Source organism: Magnolia sinica, chromosome 15 (assembly GCF_029962835.1).
Source record: "Magnolia sinica isolate HGM2019 chromosome 15, MsV1, whole genome shotgun sequence".
NCBI lineage: Eukaryota > Viridiplantae > Streptophyta > Magnoliopsida > Magnoliales > Magnoliaceae > Magnolia > Magnolia sinica.
This window is the reverse complement of record NC_080587.1, coordinates 4,332,524-4,349,803: the sequence shown is the minus strand read 5'-3', so window position 1 is coordinate 4,349,803 and position 17,280 is coordinate 4,332,524. Positions and strand designations below refer to the sequence as shown.

At 40.3% G+C, this 17,280-nt stretch overlaps 1 protein-coding gene across 1 annotated transcript in view; it reads right to left on the bottom strand.

Annotated features, from left to right (window-relative positions):
• The window catches only part of LOC131227707 (protein DETOXIFICATION 21-like), a 101,559-nt gene that overhangs the window by 19,300 nt on the left and 64,979 nt on the right, over positions 1–17,280 (bottom strand). The window lies entirely within an intron of this gene.

Below are 17,280 nucleotides of genomic sequence, written 5' to 3'. Positions count from 1 at the left end.
CTAAAATATTAGACCGAAACTTTTGTGGCCATATAAATATTTCAACGGTGGACACTAAATCCCCATTGTTTCCTCTCGTGTGGCCCATTTGAGTTTTGTATATTCATTAGTTTTGGTATAATGTCCTAAAATGATTTCTAAAAATGGATGAACGGGTTAGATTTATCACAAACGTCGCAGTGGGCCCATCTATAATCCTTGCATAGCATCTTATTGCAAAAGGCTTTGGCAGGAAATCCGCGTCTAAAATGTGAAATCGGATTGCATACCGAGTCTTATCGTAATCAGTAAACTCTATTAAGCCCATTGTGAATTCATGTGGTTTATCCACACCGTCCATCCGTATTTTCAGATTATTTTAGGAGTTGAGCCCAAAACTGAAGTATATCAAAAGCTCAAGTGGACCATATCGAAGGAAACAGTGGAAATATTTATTTTCACCATTGAAATGTTTCTAAGCCCCCAATAATTTTTATTTTTCATCCAAACTGTACATAAGATTACAAAGACATGGATGAATGGAAAAAACAAATATCATCTTGATATAAAACTTCCATAACCCCAAAAACTTTTCAATGGTAGAATTCAATTCACACTGTTTCTGTTTCAGGTGGTGTGGTCCACTTGATCCTGGGATATGATTAATTTTTGTTGTAAAACACTAAAATTAGATGATAAAAGAAATGGATGGAGTTGATACATTGAACGAATGAGAATAACGGTGGGCTCCACAGACTCTACTCATTACGACTTACCGTACTGAGGTACTGTACGCGCAAACCGCTGCCGTTTAACGTCTCCGTTATAGTTTTTATTAAGTTTACTTTTTCTATTATATTTAAAATATTGATGAGGTGGCACTTGCAGTGACGTTGACCAATGAAAACGCTGGAGGGAGGCAGGGAGTTCCTGCCTCCGGGAGGCAGAGGATCCGCACTCATCCTTAAAATATGTGGATCCCATATTAATGATTTATGTGTATAATCCACGTAGTCCATCAGTTTTACATCTCATTTTGAGGCATGAGTCCATGAATGAGGTAGACCGAAAGCTCGAGTGGACCACACCACAAGAAATAAAGAGTTAATGCCGTTGCTCAAAATTGAAACTTTCATAAGGCCCAAAGGAATGTACATCTAATCATCCAACCTGTTGATCATGAGATCACATTGACATATTTGAAGGGCTTTTACAAATATCAACTTGCTCCAAAACTCCTGTAGCTCCTAATAAATTTTCAACGTTAGGTATTCAATTCCCATACTTTCTCATGGTGTGGTCCACTTGAGCTTCAGATGTGCTTCGTTTATGGCCCACATTATCCACTCCACGGTGTGGCTAAGATATATGCACATCACGGTAGCCCCACAACTTTTACACGTACAAATTGTTGGCGATGTGACCCATGAAGGAAAAACTTTCCAAACAAACTCTAAGAGAAAACATCAACTTAGAAAATGAGGTAGATTCCATATGAGTAAATAATCATTAATAATTTCCAGGAAGTACACTGATAATGCAGGCATTTAGTAGGGTTGACTAATTGTCATAAATGCTCAATGGCTCAGATGGTCCAAATAGTGGGGCCTAATTGAAGAATATGGAAATGATCGCAAATAGACAAATGGGGTTGATAAAACCCACACATCACTGTGGGCCACAGAGCCCTGTTTGGACCGAGTCCGTCTAGCAGGGGCAGGTCGCAATCCGTTTCCTGTTCATATAAAAGCCTTGGACAGAAGTTTACCGGAAATCCACCGGTCTTTGCTTGCATGTTTGTGACAAATCTACTCTCTTCCATTCTTTTTGCCAGCTGGTTGCAAGACATGAGATTGAAAATTGAGGAGGATCCAAAACTCAAGAAAACCATGTAAGAGAAAAAAGTGAGGAAAAATGCTTAATTTTATAGATTCTACCTTTATATTTATATGCCATCCAAATCATTTATTAAGTTATTTTCATTAGGATAAACTAAAAATACAAAAAACTTAGCCTAATACAAAATTCGTGTAATCACATGAATGTTTGGACAGTAAATTCTTGTTCAATTCCTATTGTTTTCTCTCTATGACTACTTGAGTTTTGGATTCACCTCACTTCTAATCTCATGTCCTGAAACGAACTAAAAAAAGCCCATGATAAGAAACATCACTGAGAAAGGCTTTTGAAGGAAATCAGCGTCCCTACTCCTACCATCACATTAATATATAGTATTAAAAGATGTTGCATAATAGAGGGGCAGGCATTTATTAATGTTGACAGCTCAAACCGTCCAAGCCCAATTGGGGACGGATTTTGGCCCAAAATGTCAATGATCCTGACCATCTGATTGGTGGCCATCAAATGAACACTTGTAATTAACAGGTGGATGCAGGTGGATAATAGACACTACAAATTGCTTAGATCTGAAGATGTGGAACCCACCTCAATGTCTATGTAAAATCCACTCTGTTCGTAAGTTTCGATACGTCATGTTATGATGAGAACACTAACATGAGGCAGATACAAGACTTAGGTGGACCACACAAAAGAAAACAAGGGGATGGAAACGCAAACCATTGATTCTTCGTGGGGCTCACCGTTACCCACGAGGATGAAGGGTAAAGAAAGAGAACATCCTCATCAAAAACTTCTGTGGGCCCCACTAAGGTTCCAACCGTGGGTGCCCAATCACTACTGTTTCTTACGTTGTGGCTCACTTGAATTTTGGATCTCGTTCATTTTTAGGCTATCATCCTAAAATGTTCTGGAGAAATTGGTGAACGGAGTTGATTTTACAACCACATCTCTGTGGGCCCCACAGGACCTTGTTGGACGGTCTAGATTGATGCATCCAACACTCTTAAGCTAAAGCATTGGAAAATAATCTTTCGCAGGCTAACGCCTCTCTAGAAGATTGGAGAAAGTTAGCCCATGAACCATGGACTGACGATGACGACACTGATGATCGTGGCATTGGAGATAAGGTGGGGACATTTTTCATTCGAGTCGTGGCATGGCATGGTGTTGCGCATCAGATTAAAGAAATAAAGGCGAGGTTAAATTAGATTGCAGATGAAAATTTCAAGTACAATCAAGGAGAATTCCGGTTTCCGTTGAGGTAAATACAAGCTTGACAGAGCCGAGTTTCAAACGAATTCGTTTATAGACGATTCGCATATGCACGGAAGGGATGAAGATTTTGGAACGAGGATAGAGAAAGGTGGGAGAAACCACCGCTTTCCTTCCAAAGTTGATGCAGGGGTGGATGTGATGAGGTCAATCACCGTCTTCCTCAAGGAAATAATTACTCCAAATCTACGTATGTTTTAGAGATTTGAAAAATAGAAATAATTCAAATAAATTTGAAAATAAATTGATTAATTATAAAAAACAAATTTACAATTTTTTAAATAGTGATATCAAGCCTAAGAAGAAGTCTTATAATCAAACTCCAACTCGAACTCTTAAAAATTCATAATAGTAAACTTACTACCATTTATAGACGGTCATGATTTGCACTAACCTTCATGGTTTTCAGCAAAAAATAGTGAGTGTGCTATTTAGCCTTATCACGTTATTCTCCTAAATTTTCTAAACCCTTTTCATGTTGGGCATGACTCCTAAAGCTCAAAAATCAGGAGTTATGATCGAACTAAAACTTACTATAAATAGCAAAAATGAAATTAAAATGGAATTTCAACTGTCGCTCTAATGGAATCTTGCAAATTTGGCGTAGACTACCCCGTGTGGCAGAGTTGGTTGGCTAAAATTGCTTCTCCTATCCAAAATCATATATGGTATGATTGAATAACTCATTTTGGTTTGTGAGATATGACTATTTTAGGGTTTTGACGATACTGATCACTTTCACTTCTGATCGGGCCTTCTCCGGTTCATCTTGGATATGAAAGTGTCCGCAACCTTCTCTACATCAAAAGTGATGCCGTGTAAGTAAGATTTTGGTCACCACTCACAGCAAGAACTTCGCACATGCAATGGATATTGCCGCTTACATGCATGAATTGAAAGGTTTTTCCGATGATGATTGTTGGTTACCCGTTTAGTAGCAGAACTTTAGCTGGGAGGAAAAGGGAAGATCGTCTGAAATTGGAAAAGATTGGAAAGGAAAGTGTACATTTGTAAAGGAGTGCCTCTCTCGGCAAAGGTAATCAGAAGCGCCATGTGTTCCGAGAGGATGGCACAAGCAAAACATGGGCAATACCAGACATCACAAAAGGCATCTTATACCAGCTTTGTTGCTGAGCTATTATAATTTGCTGGTGCATTTGAAGCAGTGCTTTGCATATTGCTCGAAATTCCTTAAACATCATGAGCTGGAGAAAGATAGATTGGTCAAGTTGTGGTTAGCTCAGGATTTTATAAAGCCCGAGGGAAGAAGGGAGATGGACGAAATTGGTGTGGAGGATGCTACGATGATTTAGTACTGGAGTGGGTTTTTGCTTCAATATGTTGAGCTTGGAGAAAAAGTCATATGTAAAATGCATTATCTCCTTCACGATCACGCCCAATTCTTTTATTATTATTATTATTATTATTATTTAAAAAATAAATAAATTTGGGTTAGCTTGTTAGTACACACCCATGTCAGTACACACACTCCATGTTAGCCACCCGCACTAGGGATCGATACCAAGACCTCAACTGGATCACACCCAATTCGTTACAAAGAACGAATGCTGTATCTTTGAGAATGGAAAATTGGACTCAGAGATCTGTTAGGGCCTGTTTGGATACCACCTAATAAGTTACTTTTCAACTTATTTCAAGTCATTAAGTTTTTTTTTTTTCAACTTAAATTAATTTGGTAAACATAATTACAAAAGTAACTTATGTGCTTAAGGGTAACTTATGTGCTTAAGGGCTTGTTCGGATTTGCCTAAAGGGTGAGAAAGAAAATTGTATTTCGTTTGATATCTATCAAAGTGTGGAAATGGAAATACTGTCTCTCATGTTTATTTATCATTAACATTTTTTAAGAGAAAATTGTGGTTAGTTTTTAAAATATATGTTTGGCAAAATAAAATTCTCTTGAAAAATAATTTTGGTTGCAACTTGCAGTCTCGAATATTTACGATGCAATGCAGAACTCACTTTAAAACACTTGATCAATGGCTTAAATGGAATATCTAATATCTACATATAAACCTATGTTCATTCTATCCATGTAGTTTCTTGTGGGCATGCCTACTTAAGTTGTGAATTGAGCTAATTTTTTTATTCCAACGCCTGACATTGAGGGGATGATCTTGATAGACAAGTGGGTTTGACATGGAGAACAAGGTGGGGACTATGCGAAGCTCACTTGACGATAGTTACCTAAGCCCTTGCATTTTTATGAAAAAACTGAACGTGAAGAGTTATTTCCATGGAAGTGGATTATGGGCAGCATCGGCCTCACCCAAGATGGTGAGGCCCCTACCATGGGGCCCACCTTAATCTATGTATTTTATATACATGCTCTCCATCCATTTTTCATATTATTTTAGGGCATGAGCGCAAAAATGACACATCCAAGTCTAAGGTGGACCATACCATAGGAAACTGTAGTGAATTACCATTAAATTAAAAACTTCTTGTAGGCTAAAAAAGTTTTGGATCAAGCTGATGTTTGTTTTTTTCCCCTTCATCTAGGTTTATTTGACCTGATCAATAGGTTGGATGGCAAATAAACATTATGGAAACATTACAATGGGCCTTAGGAAATTTTTAATGATGGGATGTTCAAACACCATTGTTTCCCATATATAGTTTGGTCCACCTGAGATTTGGATATGCTTCATTTTTTTTTCTCATGCTTAAAATGATACGGGAAAATAGATGGACAACATAGATGTAGAATACATACATAAAGGTGGGCCCAGCGGTAAGGGTTGCACCATCTTAGGTGAGGCCAGAGCTGCACCTAATCTGCTCCCTATTTTTGTAGGATACCACAGTGACTCTTTCAGTTCTATGTTTTGGGTGAGGCGGGAGCCGCACCTACTCGGCTCCTTATTTTTGTGGGATACGGTGACCCTTCTAGTTCCACGATGGTACAGGTACTGATGAGTGTCGGAAAACAACTGTAGGTCGACTCACCATGATAATATGTTTTATCCATACTATTCATCCATTTTGCCAGCTTGTTTTAGGGCATTAGTATAAAAACTAAGCATCTTCAAATCTCAAGTGGACCATAATACGAGAAACAAAAGTGGTTGAAGGGTCACCATTAAAAACTTTCTAGCTAGTTGCCATCCAACTTGTTGATTAGGTCACAGAGACATGTATAAAGGGAAAACAAAAATATCAACTTGATCCAAAACTTCCGTGGCCCTAAGTTTTTAATGATGGACATTCAATCACCATTGTTTCCTATGGTGTGGTTCCCTGAGATCTGGATCTACCTCATTTTTGGGCTCATACTCTAAAATGAGCAGGAAAATGGACGGATAACACATATAAAATACATATATCATAATGGGCCCACAGCTTTTTCAACACCAACCTGTATCGATGTGCATACTGAGGGGTTACCAACAAATCTAAGCTCGAGAAAACGGGAGCAGATTAGTTACGGCCCCCACCTCACCCGAGATAGTATGGCCTTTACGGTAGGGCCCACTTTGATGTTATTCTATATTTACGCCATCCATATGATTTTTCATATCATTTTATGGCATTATCCTAAACATGAAACATATCTAAATCTGAGATGACCATACAATATGAAATGATACTGACTGATCATTAAAAACTTCTTGTGGGCCACAATAGTTTTTTTTATCATGACGGTATATATATATATTTTTTCTATTTCCATTTTTTATTTTTGATTTTTCTTATCTTCACCTAAGATTATGTGTCCCTATCAACAGTTTGGAAGGAAAATAAACATTATGGTGGCCCCTAGAATGTTTTTAATGGTGGGGCGTTTAATAACTACTATTTCTTATAGTATGGTCCACCTGAGGTTTGGATCTGCTTCAATTTTGGGTTTGTACACTAAAATGATTTATAAAAATGGATAGACGGCATGGATATAGGATACATACATCAAGGTGGGCCCATGGTAAGGGTTGTACCGTCTTGGGTGATGTGGGGTGCACCTAATCCACTTACATAAAATGTAGGAAAGGAAGCATGCTTTGTCAATGGTGTAGGGGAGAAAATAAAAAGACAAATTTGAGGGAAAATTGGCTGTGCGAGAAGTCCTTTTCCTTTTCCACCATTTCATTGATAGGCCCTACTAGAGAAAATAAAAGTGAAATTTTCTAACTTTTCACTTTTCAACGCCCGTAGAATTGTCCGTTCAAGGCTAGAGACTGGTGGGGTAGGACGTAATCCGTGTCCATTTGATAAGGTGGGCCCTAAATGACAAACAATAACATTGACGGTGGGTCTCGCATGGTGAAGGATGACGAACATCAAAGGTGGACTCTACACATGGATGGTGCACATTAAAGGTCTACTCCTAATAATGAATTGCCCACATCCAGTGTGGCCTCTCATGGTGGACAACCCATATGAAAGATAATTACTTATGTTGTTTATCAAACATATTTATCCTACTTATCCGGCAATAAGTAAAATCCAAAATAAGCTACCAGTGCAATAAATAGTTTATCTAAAGTAACTAAGGATCCAAACACCCCTCCCTTCTATTTATTTAAGGCAATAAAGTCATGAACACTCCTACTTGGCTATTCAAGAAATATTGATCTGATCAAAGATTCTGGATATCGGTATTGCATCCACATTAAAGAATTGTCAGGCTCAATAAATTGAAGCATTTACAATATCTTGACTTGTCATGGTTGAAGTTAAATAATTGGACTGCCAAGGAAGACGAGCGCAATGGTCTGCTTGAGATAGGTTGGATTTATTGGCACTCATAAACGTGAGTACTTACCTGAAGGTTTGGGGAGAATTAAGTTTTCAAACGTTGTGCAGGATACATGATGGGAGTTAACTATCTTCAAAGAAAATAGAAATAGAAAAGTAAGGGAGAGTGGGTAGTGGGGACGAGTGGAATTCACGAAGAAGTTGCACCTCCGGTCATGGGAACTTGGATGGGACATTCATCTTTTCCAGCTAAAGTCGGTCTATTGCATAACTGTACACAGTTGCCTGCTGTCGGTACACTGCCATTTTGCAGGTCTTATAAAACGGAAGCTGATTGCATGGTGTGAAATATACTACTTACGTTGGTGGTGCGTAGACGTCATCAAGTATTATGGGCCCATTATAATGTATGTGTTATATCCACACCATTTATCCATTTTGAGATATTATTTTAGGGCATGGGCTTAAAATTGAAGTAGATTCAAAGTTCAGGTAGACCTACATAGAGCAGTGAGGACAGGTATACCCACCCTTGAAATCTTTCTTAGGAGTACAATGATGGCCATCTCAATAAGATTTTTTTTTTTTAAATAAGGTCACACGGACTTGGATGATGTAAAAACACAAATATCAGTTTCTTTTCATGTTCCATTTCAGCGTTGCACATGACTCAGTTTTTTGCCCATGTCTTATAATAAAATGGTTAGACGGTGGAGAACCTGGTGATGTCAACTGTAGGTGGCATGTGCCAGCACCGCAATCCATTGGCAGTTACGATTTTTATCGGAATAGCAGTGGTGGAAGTGGACTGGCTGGTGTACCACACACCACCGACTTGGCTGATGGGTTGACGTCATCAAGTTTGTCAGTCCCGTCATGAAATATGTGTTATATCCAAACTGTACATCCATTTGGTGAGCTCGTCTGGGCTGAAAATTAAGATAAACCTAAAGATCAAGTGGACCATACTGCAAAAGTGGTAGGAGATTGAACATATATCATTGAAACCCTTTTGGAGATCGCATAAGTTTTGGATCAATATAATATTTGTTTTCCTCTTCATATAGGTTTGTGCGACTTTATGAATAGATTGGTTGGAAAATAAACATTATGATAGGCCCTATAAATATTTTGATGATGAGAATTATTGTACAATTTGTTGTCAGAAGTCTTCTCCGTTGCTCGACCGATCGAGGGTCCACTCGACCAGTCGAGGCCCGCTCGACTCAAAGTCCAGTGAGCTGGGTTTTTGGGTGTCCGTCAAGCTCGATCAGTCAAGGGTCAGGCTCGACCGGTCGAGGCCCCCCTTCGACTAGTCGAGGTTATGCAGATCCTGTGCGGACTGCGTAAATTTAAGGCGGTTTCCAGACTTTTCCGAACTAGGTGCGTAAGTGGAGTTTCCTAAACTATAAATAGGGGTCCCTAGGGTTATTCTAAGGTATTCTAAAACTTTCTAAAAGTTTTCCAAGCATTCTTAAAGAGTTCTAGGGTTATCAAAGGGTGTAGCAAGGGTGAGATTCAAGGTTGTTCGAATAAGGTAAGTCCTCTCTCTTGTGTTTTCTATTTTATAGTGGATTTCTGTCGCTTTGTGCCGTGGTTTTTTCCCGTAAGGATTTTCTACGTTAAAACTTTGTATTCTCTTGTGAGTGCTTGACATTATTGGATTGTTATCCTAGATCTAGATCTGTGTGATTCCGCAACACAAATCCCCAACAAGTGGTATCAGAGAAATTGTTGGGGCACAGATCTAAATTTGCAGAATTAGTAATAATGGGAAATGGCAAGTTTGATATTGAGAAGTACGTAGACAAAAATAATTTTGAGTTATGGAAGGTTAAGATGATTAACCTGTTAACCAAGCAAGGCGAGATTAAGGCTCTTGAGGAGCGAAAATCTATCATGAAAGATGATGAATGGAAAAACCTTGATAGTAATGCTTTAGCCTCTATCCGTTTATGTCTCACGGCTGAGGTTCTATATAATGTTTTGAGGGAGAAAATTGCGGCTAGTTTGTGGGCAAAGCCAAAGAATATCTGAAGACTCAGTTATCAGGGACATTCGAGATGAAATATCTGGGGGCTGTAAAGAGGGTTCTCGGCATAGATATTAATAGAGACAGGAAGAGGAGCAAGCTTTACTTATCACAGGCAGAATACCTTGAAAAGGTATTGATCAAGTATGGGATGGATTAAACAAAGCCGGTGAGCGTTCCCCACGTAGCTCACTTTAAGCTTTCCTCAGAACAATGTTATAAATCTAATGAGGAAAAACAGGTTATATCTCATGTGCCCTATTCGAATGCGGTTGACAGTTTAATGTATGCCATGGTCTATATGAGACCGGATATTTTACAGGCTGTCGGTGTTGTGAGCAGATACATATCAAACTCCGGTAAGCAACATTGGGAAGCGGTGAAATGGCTACTTCGATATATTCGAGGTACAAAAGACTACATCTTAACTTTTGAAAAGATAGGGACAAAGTTGGTAGGGTATGTGGATTCTGACTACGCAAGCAGTATAGATTCCAAGAAGTCTACTTCAGGATACTCGTTTATACTAGCGGGTGGAGCAATTAGTTCGATGTCGAAGCTTCAGTCTATGGTGGCTCTTTCCACGACTGAAGCAAAATATGTGGTAGTGAAGGAAGCATTTAAAGAAGGTGTTTGGATCAAAGGCATGTGTAACATCCTGAATTTTCACTGTTTTGGATTTCCAAAAATCCTTGATTTTTTTTTATTAATTAACTTATAATATCACTTAAATGATCAATAACACTTAATGTTAGTCTATACAGGGGTGAAGCCAGTAAAGAACCACATAAATCCGATTAATCAACCGTAGGAGCCAACGAATTCGCCTGATCACTTGAGCATCAGGTGTAGTGTAACATCTCACCCAACCAGAACAGTGTCCTGGGGCGTCCACGTAAGATTTGCCACAAGACCGTTTGTTTAAGCTACTCGTAATGAGGTATCACAAATAAATTAGACCAAGATTAGCCCAATTGATTAGGCCAGACGGGTCTTGATAGAACCTGGTGTGGGCCTCCAAGCCAGATGGTCGTTTACACCTAGTGACAGCCCGTGTAGGCTAAACCGTGACACGGGAGGGTCAGAAAATTATAAAAATTTAAGGGAGCATAGATCTCACTGGGCTTGGGGACCATCTGGACCACGGACCCAGTGGACACCCAGAAGTGGAATCTCGCACTTGCCAGATGTGCCCCACCAATGCTAAAATTAGAATCTGGCACATGTAAATAAAACTAAAATGTAAGACATTTTAGCTGTCAGATTTCTTCATAATTTACGATGAGGGTCTAATGTATTTTTCTACACCCGCCCACAAAATCTAGGTCCCGATCGTGGCACGGTAACCGTTGATCGCGAATCAGACCCCTGCGACCAAACCCCATATCTGATCATCCCCAAATTTTACATGGCCCTTCATCAGGCCATGGAGCACCTATCTTATAAGTTTCATGGCCAGAGGACCACCAGAACTGCCTTAGTTATCCAAACAAGCTCTAAATCGCTCGTTGGTGGACCACTAGTTCCAAAACTATATAATAATGTCCGTCTCATTGGGCTTGACGTCCATCGCGGGAATCGGACCTGGGTACGGTCCAGAACCGATCAACTTGAGTCGAAGGACGAGTGCATCAGAAGTGCAAATACCCTAAAGGAAGGAGTTGGAACTTAAGTGAATTGAGTCGTCCATTCTTATGCAAAGTTGAGGATTTCGGACCGTCAGTTTGCGACCAAACTTTACCCATGGAGTAAGGATATTTCCCTGCTCATATCCGTATAGCCGCGGCCCCGATCGACCATCGGTGACCGTTGAATAGATTTCTAATCATATCCGTCGATCGGCGCATCCAAATGGCGGGCCGATCGTATCCATACGTAGATCATCATTAAGGCTAATTATTTTGCGGTGTATATCGACTTGTACACCCCATAGTGGTCCCTAGAGCTTAAAAAAAATCCTCTCATAGGTCTAGTATAGTAAAAACCTAACACTTGGGGACATTTCCACCAAATCTAGCATTATAAAAGGGCCTCATTTGGGGCACCCTTCTCCCCATACGAATTTGCCTTAGAAAAAGGAAAGAGAGAAGAGAGAAAAGAGAGAAAGGGAGAAGAGGAAGAGGAGAAAGGAGGAGAAAGAGAGAGGAAGAAGAAAGGAAAGGGGTGTGTGGTAGGAGGTAAGGCCCAAGGAAGCTTGGGGCCTTAGAGAAATATCTTTCCTTTCTCATATGCACAACTACAAGCCACTTCTATCCGAATAGGGAGGTAAGCACCCATCATTTTTGGTAATCTTTGGGTTTGAGTTAGGAAATGCATGTAATCCTAACATGCAAGTTCATTTGGCTCAGGATCTCTACGAATCGACCCGTGAGTTTTGCAACCCTAGATCAATTCCTAACGTCTTCAACAATCCATAGGTGCGGACTATTACTCTTAGGTGACCTAGCACCAATTTTAATACGAGATTAATGATTTTGATTGCTTGGATGTTATTTTTGAAAGCCTAGGAAATCCTAGAAATTTTATGTTGGTTGAAATGGTATGGATTTATATGTTTGACTCTCTCTCTCTCATGATGTCGTTTATGTTTCTCACATGATTTGATGTATGGATGATCATATGCTCATGCCGTGTTGATTTTTATACGTTGTTGCTTCATATTTCGTATGATTTCATTACTCTTGTATATATGATTTCTCAACATGGAGGAAGTGTTAACTTCCTCAATAACCCACACCACACACATACACTTTATTTATAATATTAATGATTTGCTTTTAAGAAAATTTGAATTGTATGTTGAGCAACATGAGAACATGGTGTTGAATATGCTTGATGTTACATTGGTAGTTGGCATGCTATGAGTCACTATTCCTACCCTTAGGTTGGTCAGGAACATGAGGAGAGCAAAGGTGGTTCCGTTGGTAGGACCACCTTGAGGCTAAACCCATGGGTTTGGGCAAGTGCGTGTGGGCGGCAGTAATTAGACTACATGGGTCGCTTGTACCCGATGTCGTTCCGCCACATACTTGTCTGGGCTCGTGCGGTTTAGTCCACTGGCTGACCCACCTGGTTGTTAACCTTGTTTGCTCACATATGTATGGAAACTGGAACACCCCACCACCGTTGTAGCCCATCGATACCGGATGGAATATTGATCCATAGTCTCGTGAGCCATGCATGGTGGAATGAGACACTATGTCCGAACTGTCGGCCTACGCTGGGGTGACGCGCCTCCCCGTAGTGACCGCGAGCGACCCCACATTCAGCACCCCCTATGTGCTTGAAGTCGGGGATGGGGGAAACCCGACGGGGTCAAGGATCGCGAGGTCTCGGCCTCACACATTGGGGGGTATTGGCCTCGCAACTAGTTCAGGGCATTTGATACGTGGGGTGTATCAGATTCCCAAATTTGCTGGATGAATGAACTTAACTAAGAACCCGGTTAACATCATCATTACATGGCATTAGCTAGGTTGGCGACTCGACAGTCGAGGTCGCACTGAGGGAGTGTTGGCATTGGCAATCGTTAGATGTTGTCGCACGAGGGAGCGTTGTGGTGAGGGCATACATCATATCATCCTGTATGCATGCACATTAACAAGACTAGATAGATGTTTATGATTGATTATTTTTCATTAAATTCTTATTATAATTGATGCTTGTTACAACTTAAGACTAATAGCACCCACTGAGTTGATCACTCACTCCTACTCTGGGACGGTGTTTTAAAACACCAAACAGACCCGTTCATAGATGCAGGTGATATAGATTTCGTGGAGCCTGGTATGCGAGTCTCGAGGAGGAGGACGAGTTCCCTTCCAGTTGATGAGCGTGATCCCATCGGATCAGTAGATGGGTCGTTGGATCGCCGAGTAGCGGCTCAGCTTTATTCCTTGGGACATGCCATTCTTTTTGTGATTTTGTTGGGTGTCACCTTGTGCACCCGTTTGCATTCTTTTGAACATGTATATATATAGGTATAATTGATTTTCAGTAGACTTGTGTGGTTGTGCTTCATGTTCCAGGAAATTTCAGAATGCGCATTTAGACTAGATTAATCGCATATTAATGAAAACTGGTTATAAGTGACCCCGGGAACTCGGGAGTTGAGCGTATGCACGACCCCCGATTTTCAGGGTGTTACAATATGATAAATCAGTTGGGACTTCAGCAGGAGGTCGTGCCGATTAACTGTGATAGCGAGAGCGCCATTTATTTGGCTAAAAATTCCTTTTATCACTCACATACTAAACACATTAATGTTCGTCACCACTTTATCTGACATGTGCTTGAGGAAGGAGGCGTCACACTGGAAAAGATTCACACCAACATGAATCCAGTAGACATGCTCACCAAGGTTATTCATGCAGAGAAGTTCAAGTTCTTTGCAATTTCTCTGGGCTTGGCGATGGGGTAAAAGAAGGACGGAGTGTACACGTGAAGCGTTGATTGAAGCTATGATGAAAGACAGAGATAAGAGAAGAGGTCAAACAGCTACATGGTTGAAGATTGAAGACTTGGTGGAGATTGTTGTCAGAAGTCTTCTCCGCTGCTCGACCGGTCGAGGCCCGCTCGACTCAAAGTCCAGCGAGCTGGGTTTTTGGGTGTCCATCAGGATCGACCAGTCGAGGGTCAGGCTCGACCGATCGAGCGGGTTACTGGACCAGGAGAGGCCCCCCTCGACTAGTCAAGGTTACACAAATCCTGAACAAACTGCATAAATTTGAGGCGGTTTCTGGAATTTTTCGGACTAGGTGCGTAAGTGGAGTTTCCTAAACTATAAATAGGGGTCCCTAGGGTTATTCTAAGGTATTCTAAAGCTTTCTAAAAGTTTTATAAGGGTTCATAAAGGGTTCAAGGGTTATCAAAGGGTGTAGCAAGGGTGAGATTCGAGGTTGTTCGAATCGGATAAGTCTTCTCCCTTGTAATTTCTATTTCATAGTAGATTTCTGTCGCTTTATGCCGTGGTTTTTTTCCGTAAGAGTTTTCCACGTTAAAACTTTATATTCTTTTATGATTGCTTGACGTTATTGGATTGCTATCATAGATTTAGATATGTGTGATTCCACAGCACAGATTCCCAACACAATTATTATCCTGATTTATTTTTGGGCTCAAATGGCTAAATAGTATGAATATAATAATAACATATTGTCAGGCTCGTGTAACTTTGATTTCCTTTGAACGGTTCGTATAACTACCATCTCAAGTTCCCGAGCAAGGTGTGCTTGTCTTTGCACCATCCGCTCTAGCTGCTTATTGCGTACTGACCCTCCCAATAGTGAGGTGGCTATTGATAGTGTTCAGTGGACCCCATAATGATGTCTGTATCGTATCCATACCTTTCATCCATTTTTTCAGACTATCATGAGTGTAAAAATAAAGCAAATCCAAATCTCATATGGAACACACCAAAAGAAAGAATGGTGAAAAACATCTGAGGAGCCATAAAACTTTTGAATTAAGCTGGTCTTTGCTTTTTTTCTACGTCCAAGTGTCAGTGGCCTAATCAACTTGTTGGATTACAAATAAATATTACATTTAATAGCCACTCTTTTCTCGTAGTGTGGTCTTTGTGCCTCTATCATTTTCAGGTGCGTGCTCTATAATGATTTGAAAAAAAAAGTTTATTTATTTTTTTAATGTACGGTTTCTATAAAACACAAATATATCATGCTGACGGTGTCAGAACGTAATCTGCGTCCCACAAGCTAGCAGATGATTCGTGGTACACCAGCCAATCCGATTCCAGCTGTGGTTGCATGCGGTAAATCAAGCAGCAGTGCAGCACTCCCAAAGCGGGACGTGAGTCCATTAAATGCCGTTTTTACCGACATGAAGTGTTTATAACGGAACAACCGCCCGAAACTGAAGGCACTGTCGCACGGACGCGGATTCCGTCACGGCAGCGTCAGCAGCGAGGTGGCTAATGGCTCTGTGGGACCCACCATCATGTATGTGTCCTATCCCTGCCTTTCATCCATTTTTTTTTTCTCGACTATTTTATAATAAAAGCCCAAAAATTAGGCAGATCCAAATCTCATATGGACCACACCACAGGAAAAGATAGGGATTGAATCCTCACCATTAAATACTTATCGTATAGTTTTGGATTAAGCTGATATTTGTGTTTTCTCTCCATCCAGGTGTAGAGTAATGGTAGGCATTCAATTTCCACTGTTTTACCGTGGTGTGATCCACCTTACATTTGGATATCTCTCATTTTTTAGTTAATTCTCTACTGTGACTTGGAAAAATAGATGGACCGCTGGGATTATCCGCATATATATATATATATATATATATATATATATATATATATATATATATATATATATATATATATATATCATGTGGCCCCACATATGTCAGTATGCAATCCGCATCCTTATTGCTAGGGTTGTACACGAACTGGGCTAGCCCGGTTAAATCACTCGACTCGGCCCGAAAAAGCACGACTCGGCCCAACCAGGAACTGAGTTCGGGTTGGGACGGGCCATTTTTTCCAGCTCGAAACTGAGTTCGGATAGGTCCCAGTTCAGCCCGAAACCCAACTCGACCTGGCCCGACTCGGTCGAATGGTGTATCTATATATTTTTTTTCCAAAACCCTACCCGTCCCTTTCCCCTTTACCCTTCTGGGATGGTTCACCGCCCATCTTTAAAGTAACAGTGACTCATCCACCTCACAGACGTATAACTTGAATGGCCTATATTCATCTAAATACAAAAAGGAATTTTAATGTCCTAACTAATTAGATTTTTTGTGGAGTCTATAGTTCAACTATCTAAACCATTGATCGAGGGCCTTGTAATGTGACACAGATTACTTGCCAAAGCCCTTCCCATGAACTTGCTGTAAGGTCCGAAATTGGCCCGAACTCGCCCGATTGCTGACTGGGCCGAGTTCGGGCTGGACATGTTGGCCCGGTGATCGGGCCGGGCCGAGTTCAGGCTGGGTTTGGCTGGTGATTGGGCCGAGCCAAGTTGAGCCCAGTTCAACTCGGATCAACCCGTGTACACCCCTACTTATCGCACCACCTCCCGAAATAGAAGGTCTTGTAAAACGCGTTGGCCATGAGTTTTATCTATTCTAGGAATAGCACTGGTGACATCAGCTAACGTCAGTTTAAGAAATATAAAGAAATATATATATATATATATATATATATATATATATATATATATATATATATACATTGAATATAAAATTATAAATCCAGATCCTCTGCTCCCACAAGGTACAAAATTCTAATTGATGTAATCTAATTAGGCCACATCATCACACATTACATTTAGTGCAATCTAATTGGACCACATCATCACATGTTACATTTAATGTAATAGTACTAATAATGTTAGTGATCATTTGAATAACTAATAATGCCGGGAATAGAAATATTCTATTTATGACAAGTA